Source organism: Lytechinus variegatus, chromosome 7, assembly GCF_018143015.1.
Source record: "Lytechinus variegatus isolate NC3 chromosome 7, Lvar_3.0, whole genome shotgun sequence".
Lineage (NCBI taxonomy): Eukaryota > Metazoa > Echinodermata > Echinoidea > Temnopleuroida > Toxopneustidae > Lytechinus > Lytechinus variegatus.
The window spans coordinates 26,842,295-26,854,687 of NC_054746.1; the positions used below are offsets into that span (position 1 = coordinate 26,842,295).

Sequence of the window (12,393 nt, forward strand, 5' to 3'; positions counted from 1 at the left end):
CGATATATATTTCAACGATCAAATAATGCGAAGCGCAAGCTGAAATTTTTGACATTTCGCCTTAAGAACTGGACTTTCTAAACACTTTTTGTAACCATGAACGTGATAAGTATATAATTATACAATTGATGCGAAGCGCAAGCGAAAAGAAAATTGAGATTTCAGACCTAAAAACGGGACATTCTAAGCACTTTTCTAATCATGAACAGGATAGGTATCTATACAATTATTGATGCGAGCGCGAAGCGTTAGCGAAAAGAAAATTTCAGACCTAAAAATGAAACATTCTTTTCATGTTTTGTAAAACGGGAAAAGGATGGGCACTTGGGTATCTTCCTTATAATGTGTGCGCGAAGCGTGAGCATATTTTTTGTTTATATTTTGATCTGAAACTTAAAGCACGTTTCAAAGGAGTATTCCGACTGGAGTTATTATTTGAAATAAATTAATCAGACGAACAAAACAATGAAGGAATAACACAGTTATTGCATGTTAAAAATTTGCATTATTCCGGTGAATTATTTATAAGCATGTCTTTGTGAAAGATTGAATGAGCAAACCGATGATGTCCTATCCCCACTTGTTCTTTTGCATCTTATAAAATGACGCTGGGTTTATTCAATTGTCCCTTCAAGAACCAAAACAATTGAACTGACAACTGATTTAATGCATTAGATACCCATTGCTGCCACTTATTTCATTACAAGGGAGATGTAACATTTACACTTGAATGAAAAAAATGGAACAATTTTGATTCAATGTAGATTTAGATGTAGATTAGATTTTGATTTATTTATTTCCGTTCAACAAAATTTTCGAAATATAAACAAAGTAACAAAACATATTCAATAATAAAAAATTGAATGTAATAACATTAAAAATAAAGGGATAGTGGGGATGGGACAACATCAACTCACCAATTAGATATTCATGACGACGTATACATATCACTGTTCTTACAAAATATAGCTTAACATTAAATTTAAATAACTTCACTATTTGTATCAATTTTTGATAAAATTTTCAGCATTTTGCTCTGTGAATTTACTCTATTTATGTAGGTATAAATATTTTAGCCCTAAAAATTGAACAATTTTACAAAATCTCCAATATCCGGCCAAAAGGTAAAATAGAATTCTGAAGAAAGACCGTCATTCAAGTGATGAGTTATCTTCCAATTCTTTTTAGGATTTCAAGATATTCTTTACAACAAATTAGATTTTTTTAATTTGTTATTAAGTTATTTTTTTGATGGATGACATGCAATTATCATGGGGGGGTTAGGGGGTCTAACTAAACGATCGAGCGCAAAACTGAAATTTGTAATATACTGGCCAGCAAAAAAAGACCTTTTAAACATTGTTCGCAGTGCATGATCCATAAAAGAATACATTTCTCCCAAATTAAAAAAAAAACTTTTTCTTTCTTTCTTTCTTTCTTTCGGACCTGCGAAAACAATAATTGATGCGAGCTGCCAAAATTATGTTTTACTAAAAAATGGTATTTCATTTTGAGAAAGAACACATTTCATTTTGAAAAAAGGGCATTTTCCATGTTGCCAAAGGGATTTTTTGGGGGCACTCCCCCCCCCCCCCCACCCGTTCGGTCGCCCTTGAACCCATCTGGTCCCGGGCCTGATCCCCCAATGATTTCATTCTAAATTTACTTTATTCGCTTTGCCAAATTTGCTTGTGAGAATTTTATAATCCACGTTCAGGAGGGATGTAAGTATAATTTTTCAATAAAGAGTCATACATAATGTTTCCCATAGCGATTAACGTAAAATCGTAGCTTAGATGCTTTTTTGCGACGATGTTATAGCTTAGTTTAACTCCCGATCCCCGGACTAATAATTTAAGACATCTTTAACAAAATCTCCAATATCCGGCCAAAAGATAATTTCGAAGAAAAACCGTCATTCAAGTGATTTGTTATCTTCCAATAGATTTCTAGACATTATTTATTACGTATTAAATCTTGTTTTGATGGATGCCGCGCGCTGCCAGTAACTGTTGACGTTAGACTAGACCAAAAGCTTCAGTCCCTGTAATTTGTTGTTCCGCTGAACCAAAACTGCGATGTCTCCACTCACTATTGTAAAATATCAGAAATTTTTAAATAAACCCCCAACAACCCCAGAAAAGACCGTTATTCCCGTCTAATATATACAAGATAATATAGAACTACTAGTATACTCTACAACTAAAAACTTAAAGGGCTCCAAAGATACCGTCCAAGTTCACATCACACAGCCACGGCCACAGGTTTACTACTGATATCATCAGACAGATCGACTTGAGAAGTTTTGACGAGCATTAATATAGCTGCATCAGGACTAGGCCTACCGGTACACTTAAGTTTAGGTAAGCAAAAGTGAATTTAATCAATCCATGATATGTACCGGTACTGTATCAATATTTTGTCATTAATGTAACCTTACCTTGGTGCAAAATTGTGATTAACGCAACGTTAAAATCATTAAATTAGTAACACACGGTACAGTAGCGTACCGGTACTGCGGTATGCCTAGTAGACCGTTTGTATTTTCGGCGTGTGCTATTTCTAATGCATGCAAGTGAATGGGGGAAACCACTTTTCCGTGAAACGTCTGTTGGAATATTACGTGAGCCAAATCTCAGGAACAGCACATTGGTTGTGCAATAATATGTTACAAGGGTGACAAGGTGTGAATGGCTGAACCGAGGCCGAGCATTACAGCTGGTGTTGATGATCTACGTGCAATTTTCCTATATACCAACCCCCAGCCCAGGGATTGGGAAAATCGTGATTTCAAGTTCGGTGTTGGTGTTTGTGTTGATGAATTGTAGTTTCAACTTCACGAACAAGAGGCAAACACCATGAAACGCCCCCGTAGTTAAGATGAGCGCAAATCATTAGATTAGAGTTTTACATTGTGGCCCAGTGGATTAGTCTCCGGACTTTGAAACAGAAGGTCGTGGGTTCGAATCCCAACCATGGCGTAATTTCCTTCAGCAAGAAATTGATCCACAATGTGCTGCACTCAACCCAGGTGAGTTGTGGCCCAGTGGATTAGTCTCCGGACTTTGAAACAGAAGGTCGTGGGTTCGAATCCTAACCATGGCGTAATTTCCTTCAGCAAGAAATTGATCCACAATGTGCTGCACTCAACCCAGTTGAGTTGTGGATTAGTCTCCGGACTTTGAAACAGAAGGTCGTGGGTTCGAATCCCAACCATGGCGTAATTTCCTTCAGCAAGAAATTGATCCACAATGTGCTGCACTCAACCCAGGTGAGGTAAATGGGTACCTGGCAGGAATTCCTTGAAACGCAGCGCGCGTAACAGCTGCACTGCTAAAGCCAGGGTTATTATGCTGCATATACTGTAGAGCGCTTAGAGACTTCTCACAAAGTATTAAGCGCTATATAAGCAAGTATAATTATTACACATTTTAATGAAATATAATATGCTTTCTGATTATTGCAGCAATTTTAACCTGTGCATTCTGTACGATAGGATTTTACTGCAATTTCTTCCAGATTTCACTTTCTTCGTCGATAATTTCTCGCGTAAAGTTGAGATGATCAGCAGTGCAGCGCAGTTGCATGACGTCATAGAATATCAATAACGTGATCAGTATCGCTCCTCGGGGCAATTCCACATGGGAGAGGGTAAAAACAGTAAAATTCAAAATTAATAATATGCATCTGAATGTGAATGTCCTTTGTACACAAAACCTTATATTTTAAGGAACTGAAAACCTTTTTCAAATATCTGTTACGGTTTTTGCTGAGCGATCTTTTGAATTTGATGACCATTTTCAATTAGAGAACATGTATTTTACATTATTTTGGATAAATTTGATAACTAAAAAAGTGTTTTACAATTTTGGTTCAAAATCATCTAATGTTGTGTGTGAAGGTGTCATAACTACCAGTAGTAAATGTCTTTATCATGGGTATTTTCAAATTTCTCAGAGAAAACTTTGCAATCTACTACAAAAACGGATGTAATTCCGTTACCATGAAACTGAAAAGTTTTCCCTATGAACTAAATACTTACTTAAATTTTATATAATTCTGAATTCTCTGATTTCATGTGACTTACTAAAGACTTAGGAACATTTTTTTGAAATATCATTTCTAATCCTGCTGTAACTGTGGTAACGGAATTACATGGTAACGGAATTACCATTATCATATCTTTAAAGGGGTGTGCGTTAGCCCATTTTGTTCCATTGACATGTTGATATCTTAGCTGAAGATCATAGTTATAAACATTAAAAGCCTTATGATTACTAATTACACTCCAAATCAGGATGAAATTATACAATTACTTGACAGCAAGTCCCATTCAGTATGGCCTGAGTATAATATTCAGAAAAAGGCAAGATAATGAACATTAGCAATAATAAAGTATATTGATGGAGCATACAATGTAGGTGAATGCCTTACAAAGGATTAATGGGCAATCACTTCTTGGGGAGGAGTAGAAGAATGATTATGCAGGATGAGCTTAACAAAATTTTTATCCAGATTGATTTTGAAAAAAATGTCATTGCCAATTACCAGTTCTAATGAGATCCAAAATACTAGACGCACAATCACGAAGTGACCATTTTCACTGTGTGTGCCTTGGAAAAGAATGGCATTCATTTTTTTGGTAATTGCCTTTGATCAACTCATCCTCAACAGTCTGTAGTGAACTTTTCAGTAAAAAAATTCGGGGATAGCTGGGAGTAGTTCTATGCTTCAAAGAAGTGGTTATATTTTTCAGAAGGTACTGCCTATAAATTTAAGCAATATCTTCTGTGTAACTCTCCTTACATCAGAAGATTGGAAATTCTTTGCAACAAGCCATGGTGAGGGACCAGACTCTGGCATTGGCAAACAGTGTAGTGAGCAGTAAAAAGTAATGAGTGGAAAAGGTTGAAGTGAGATCCATAATTTGCAGATGTTGCAAGAGTCACATGTCAAAAAAATCATACTAAATCTTGATACAGATGACGTTTCCAAAAGTATGGTGGATTTGACAAAGATATTCAAGATGTCTTAAATTAATTAGCTAGCACCAAACCAATACTGTTCTCCACCCCTATGCAATGGATGCTCAGAAACATGCAAAGTCAGCATCATCCAATAATCACTGCTTCAGGGATAAAGTGAGTAACAACGATGACCCTTCAAGTGAGGATGATACACAAAATGAACACTCCTCTACGGAGAGGATGGTGATAATGTTGAGACCAACTGTCATCAATAACAAAACATCTGAGAACAGCAACATAACTCAGTTGGAAATGGGTAGAAATGTACAGCATTCTGCTGTGAGAGAAATGCAAAGAGACAGTGGTAGTATTGTCAGATACATTCTGATATAAAATGAAATATTTTATCTCTATTAAAAGTAGTGATATAAAATCATCTAAAATTCTTTCCGAAATGTTATTCTAATAACAATTTTGTATTCGTTTTATCTCTGTGACATGTACCTATTTATGAAGCAATTTCCAATGAAAAAGGCAGTTTTTTATAGCACTCATCTCATTCAACCAATGAAAAGCCTTTCTGCCATGAGTTTCGGCAAATGAGTGAGATTGCATCAAATCAAATTCTGTGCTTACAGGGATTTAATTGAAAAAAAATGAACATTACTTTATTTTAGAAGTCAATATTACACCATTTCCTACCCTCATTTCATTTCATAGACAATATTGGTCAACAAAATTATTTGAAATATTTCTTTAATCTGCAAGAAAAATATTAGAGTAGTACTCTCATGATTAAGTAATTCATTTTTTCCCTTTATTTTCATTTCAAAATTTTGAGCGAATTGACCCCTGAAATTGAAAATGGATAGAGAGAATAGCCTCCACCCAATTTGAGGTTCTTTTTTTTTTCTTCAGAGGAATATTGGTGCAGGCACATCATCTGTGATGCAATGGTTGGATACGTGATGATCATGTCTATATCCTAGGCACTGCTTTGTCACATATCTTTAGATATGGAAGATAAAAATTCATCCCGGATAAATTTTCATATTTTGTATGAAAGATGAAAATTTTTAATAGAAATACAATAAAAAATCATGGCCTAAGAAAACCAACTCAGGTCATGAATATGACATATGACCATCAAATCACTGCAGTTTCTTAGGGTCACATTTGGGAAATACATCTGTCAGGAAGATGTCTGATATTGACTTAATACTCAGATCTGCTAATTGCAGTCCTCAGTGAGCCACATACATGTATTGACAGAAAATGAATCCTTACCTTTTTAAAGAGAATTAGATTATTTGGTGCACTAATTAAGAACCAATTTATTGCTTAGTTGTCTACAACATTCCTTTCAAAATGTAAATGTCAACACTATTTTCATTTGGTTTCAGCATTGATTCTCATTTTCAGTACATTTATAGAACAACCGAATAGAAAGATTTCAGTTTAACTGTTTTAAGATGCCAATTTTATATGAAACTATGTTTCTTTTGAGTATTCACTGACTTTAGAATATCTTAAATTATCATCTACACAAATTTTTGACTAAATATGCAGATCTGATCAAATGCTGTCCTCAGTTTTTGTAAAATTCCTGATATGTATACGGATGGCTGTAGTCCATGTAATTCCGTTACCATGAGTATTAGTGATGATTTTTGGCCTTTGCATAATTCTTTTTATCAGTACAGGAGGCAAAAAGTGACTAGTAAGTCCCAATACCCCTGAAGTTGAAAATGAACTAAAATTTGATTACCAATGATCCCTAATATTTTGTAAAATTATGTTTATTCATGGTGGAGCCACTTATCACATACTATATACTTGTATTTTATTTGATATTATAGACGTGAAGTACTTAGTTTGTGTTAAGTATTAGAGAAAAATATATGAACAAGCTTTATTGAGGCATTTCTTCAGTCATAAATGCCTAAAAATACTAATTTCCTTCACAAAAGTCAGAGGCGTAATTCCGTTACCATTATGTGTAATTCCGTTACCATGTACTTCCCCTAAAGAACGACCAATCATGAAAATTTGTTGATGATATTTGTGAATAAATTACTTTCAAAATAAAGTTGACATTATAATGAATTGAATCAGACATTCACTTGGAGCTAGTGTGTTGTAGATTTCAGAGAAACTTTTACTAAACTTTGTGTTAAAAAGTTACTCATTTCTCTGGTAATTCCGTTACCATAGCACATATCCATCATTCACATCTGAATGTGTGAGGGGTTTTCTAAAAATCTTGGTTCAGAATATAGCACAAGTGGCTATGCATGGTATTAAGTTCAGAAAATTTGAAAATACTGAGATATCTGGATGCTGTGAGCAAAAATAACAGCCAAATTTCTCTGATTTGTAATTCCGTTACCATGGAATTGCCCCTCTGAACTCAGCTCGGTGTTGGGGCCCGGTTCAGCAGCCTTTTCACGCTCTCAATACCAACACTGAACACCGTACTTGAAATCACCCATTGTGTGGATCTGTATGTGTATGCATGGTATACGATGCAGGGCCCTCCTGGGCACAAATGCATCAGGTGACTTGACATGAATTATAGCAGGGTGAATACCCTACTCTTTGACAAATGCTGTGGCAATTTGGTTTTAACAACATGCCACACAACCTTCTCACCTAGTTCACTCTGACGCCTGGTGGCGCGCCCTCACAATCACATGTATTGCTAGGTTAGTAGGCCTACGCCAGGGGTTCTCAAACTTTTTTCTTGAAGGGCCAGATCCGGGGGCCAGATGAGACTCCAAGAAAACCTGAAAGGGCCAGGGTGAAGTGGATACTTAGAAAAAAATGTGTGCAAAGCGCAAAGACCCTTGTGGTCGGGGTCCTAGATGCTCTCTTGTGCAATTTGGCGCTTATTTTGGGAGCATTTAATCCAACATTAATAAACTTTATAACTTTTTCATATGGAACGCAGGCAAAATAAGAAAAGATTTTAGAAATACAGTGAGAGTCAATATTAATGATAACAAAATTGTAGTACTTTGTTAAAAGGAATCTAGATTGTACCTATAGGCTACACACCTGGTATTGGGGAGACAGATAATGTCTTGATGTATCAATATTTTTTTGTAGTCAAAGTAGAATGAGTAATAGAGCATGTATGTTGTAGACTCTAACAAGGATGTCAGTCTCCTAGTCACTTTCAATATGGAAAACATGACAGTCTATTAGCAACAAGTTGCTTGAACCTTGGCACAAAAGGTGTAATTGCCAAATGTTCACCGGTCAAGCAGGCCTCCCCCCACTTTTTTTTCCAAAACCATGTACAAAAACATAAAAATGATTGTGATTTTTTTTTTGCATGGCCAGCCCCCCCCCCCACTTTGAAAACCGTTCCAAGGCCCATGTCAAGGTACTTTGGTATGAGTTACAAATGTAGTTCTTTAAAATGTTCATTGTGGAAAATGCACTGTCGCACCTGTGTGCAGATCCAAACAAGGTGAGAACAGCACTGGTCATCTAATAAGGAAGTAGATTGAACAGACAGAAAAGACTCCACTAAACTTTGTTTAAAAGTCAAATTAATTTGACTGCCATTACTTTTATTACGGTTAGGTCTACATGGATACACATTGTAATCACATTCAGCTATGTTTCATATTGTGACTTAAAAGTGATTTTAAAAAAGAAACCCAGCAGTCTTGCCCGAATGAGAAGCTCCATGGGTCGGATCCGGCCCGAAGGCCGTAGTTTGAGAACCGCAGGCCTACGCTATTCAAACCTTGCACCATGTACGTGTTTACAGTATGGATTTTAGAGTTGTCAGTTAACATCGATTCATAATGCGAATAATGTTGGCCGAAACTCGTTCCGCTACTTACCAGAGCTTTTTCTGGTGAAAAGCGTTCCATTTTCAATTTTAAAAATAAAAGAGCAAAATTGCTTACCTTAACCTTCTCTTCGACGGTAATAAAAGGATCTTCGTTGGTGGCGCTAATACAATACGATTCACAACCTTAATCCAGCTTGTTTGTATTTTTTTAACAAGATTTTTTATTCATTGCAGCGTCGGAATTACACGGGGGCGACTGGCGATTTTGCCCCCATGACAGCCCAAATCGCTCCTAGAAATTCTCAAAACCCAATGCTTTGGGGCAACTATTTATTTTAGAATCGCCCCAATAAAATACCATCAACAATGTAAATAATAACTTCACGTAATTACGCTCTCCGGCGGCTGAGCAAGCGCATCTTTTATATTGTCCTTGCCAGCTTTAAGTGAACGGTCGATGCAATATCCGAGCCTTCCGTATTAAACATTGGAAGCTTTGCGATTGTAAATAAACGCGCAATGCAATATGGGATGTGGAGTATGCATAGTCTTTAGCACAGGTTTTTAGAATTGTTAACGCACTTGCCGCATGGTTTATGTACATGTACGCATGCACGATTAGACTGTACAGCTGGTAACGGGACCACATGCATCGTACAAAACATCTAGAAATACAAGAAATAATGTCCTGAGCTTTTAGGCGTTACAGTGAGTCTCGGAATGTCAAAAGGTAATTGCTGATATGTGATAAAAAAAAGTAGCCGCATGAATTAGAAAATAGCCCTTTTACATTCAGTGGTATCTTCAATGTAAAAAAAAAGTAGCCCCTAAAAATATAATTAATTCTTACCCTGAATTTCATTGTACACGCAATTCCAATGATTGTTTGATAAAATAGAGACACCAATAAATGCAATAACTTAAAGAACATTTAATATTATTTTTGCTAACGATAATACTTTTTGGGAAATATTCAAAGCGATCACAAATTAAACAAAAAATATTGAAAATTACATACCTTGAACGAAGTCTGTAAGTGCTACCGTTCATTTGTCAATTAATGTTCCACCAAAGTCTTAACAGTAAAAAGATTGGACACTTTGCTGACTTCGCGAGGGGAGGGTTCGGGAGAGTGGTGTCCCCCCTCCTGCATGAAGGGCGGTAGCTATTGAAAATATCAACGAGCTTAGATTGCTGCTAAATGCACCACAGTTTATGTCTATGTAATGCTTCTCCGGCCACACAGCCGTAACTGTTACACGAATTGGGATTGAAGCAGAAAGGCAATTACTGATGACTTTAATTTCAAAAAGGTCAAAGGAAAGGACGATCTCATTTATTACTTACAGTTTATAGATTTATTCACATCAATGACATCGGGAAATATACTCCATACTTTCCAATGTCTAGATCATTACATCTTTAGAAAGTGCTATTAATTTTGTGAATGCGTGTTACTTTTTATGTCAATGACTGAGTACATCTACGGGCCGCATGCGTCGTCCTTTGAGCTTGATGCTATGTGCAAATTGTATTTGCAAGTGGTGTCATTTGCAAATTACAAATGTAGGTCAGGATTGAACGTCCCATACCAAAATTTTGAGGATGTTTTTAAAGTTATTTCTCAGAATACAATACATATTTGCATGATGCATCTCTGGGAAGTTTTAGTTTGATTATTAAAATGTTATACCACAAAAGTTTTTAAAAAATTTACTTTTTAAGTAAAAGTTACTGAAAAAATTGTTATGTCCGGGACAACATGTTATGTATGGGACATTTACACACAATGTCAATGGGGAGCTTTGTATATAAAGTGAATAAAGAAAAACAAATTTCAAGAGTGCTCTTAATAGTATTTTATTTACGTTTTCTTTAGTTTCAGAGACTGATTTGTTATAAATATTGATTTATGAAAGATTCAAGTAAAATGATTGTGAGAATGGAAAATATGAAAAAATAAAAACAATAGAAATATGTAAGAAATTCATAAAACCATGGAAAACAAGAAAAAAAAATGTTGAAATGGCTAATTTCCCTCTCAGTCAGATCAAATATATCTCAATAGAACATTTTAAAAGAAAACAATCTTTTTATTTCCATACTTGAAATTATTCTAATTTTCAAAATTATGGGAAACATTGTGTACGTTCGCTATTGGGACAAAATGTCCCATGTGTAACATGTCATTAATTTGTTTAATTAGAGTCTGTAATTAGAAGATTTGGTTTAGGCCTACATGTACATGTATGTCATGAAACTTGCCTTAGATGTATACTAGAGTGTTGTGACGTTTATCACACTAAGTTGCAAGTTGTCAAATGAACTTCTTTCAGAGAATTTTCAACTTGAAAAAAATATTTGAAAATTGTCATCTTTCTGCATTCCATAGGTAACGGCACATCTTTTCTCTAGAAAAGGTCAAGGTCATATGTCACTATTCTTTGCATGATTAGTCATCTCCTACATATCCACGATGATGAAGGTATTTGATCTATTGGAGTGTGTTTTTCGATATTGTCCAGATTTCTTATCGCTGTCGAAACTTGAGTTGAAGAAGATTTGATGTGTGGCCATAAAAAGTCAGCACAGGGCAGCACTTCAGGCATATTGTAGTCACAGATATAGGCATGCACAATCGGCCTATAACAATTTGTGTTTAACCATGTACGTATCCAATGTTTGTTTTGTTTTCCAAATCTCTATTAAAATGATCTGAGGATGAATCAAAACTTAAAACAAAAGAGCTTCCAGAATAAGTTTTCTTTGCTTTTCATAGTAGTGTTGCTCGTCAATATTGAATAATTAAGTCTGCTGAATCAAATTCATTTTCCAGTAGAGCTGGTAAAAAAAGTTAATATTCAAATTGTATAATATATGTTTTGAAATTCATAAAAACTTATATTGTATTGTGTGCAAAAATCAATATTATGCTTTTTAAACTGGGAACTAGAAAACAAATATATCAGGCTTTGAGAAAGTATAGTGGAATTATTCAACCGAGGTTGGTCTGGCAATTACTATTTTAGTAGTAGTTTTGCCAGTGCAACCAAGAATTAATAATTTCCACTATGCTTTCGAATGAAATGCCTGATACATTTGTTTTATATCCTACTTTTAATAATTTATAACCAAAATATATGCGCTGAGCTTGCAAAGTCTGGTTACTTGCCTTGAATCACCTACTTTTCTCTGAGTCACTGCGCTCAGCGGAACGCAGATGAGTGCCTGCGGTGACGCATTGTGGAACTTGTCCGGGAGAGAGGGCTTGCTGGCTGGTGCGCCCGAGAGTTTAGCTAAATATCCAGTTTTCTGAAATAAAGACGTCAGAATATTGGTATAGCAAAAAATTTATCAAGGTCTGACGTCACGTAAGATTGTAGTTGAAATATATTCGGTCACATGATGCTATCTGAACTAGGCCCGTTTTGAAAGTCCATTTTTGATGCACGTGTACACGCCGTGTTTTTCGGTCGTGTACACGTTGTAAACACTGAGAGCGAGTTATGTTTTCATGTCGACATGGAACCGCATCAACATGTCATAAAAAGGGGTCTATATAGCCCAAGTCACGGTTTTAAAGCTTACCTGAGAAGTTTGAAGTATCAATCCACATAA

At 35.6% G+C, this 12,393-nt stretch overlaps 1 protein-coding gene across 1 annotated transcript in view; it reads left to right on the top strand.

Annotated features, from left to right (window-relative positions):
• Nucleotides 1-2,265: 2,265 nt before the first annotated feature.
• LOC121418881 (vam6/Vps39-like protein) overlaps nucleotides 2,266-12,393 on the top strand; it is a 41,644-nt gene continuing 31,516 nt past the window's right edge. The window contains exon 1 of the mRNA XM_041613071.1: nucleotides 2,266-2,363. The gene's annotated coding sequence lies outside the window, so the exon portion shown is untranslated. The remainder of the gene's footprint in view (nucleotides 2,364-12,393) is intronic.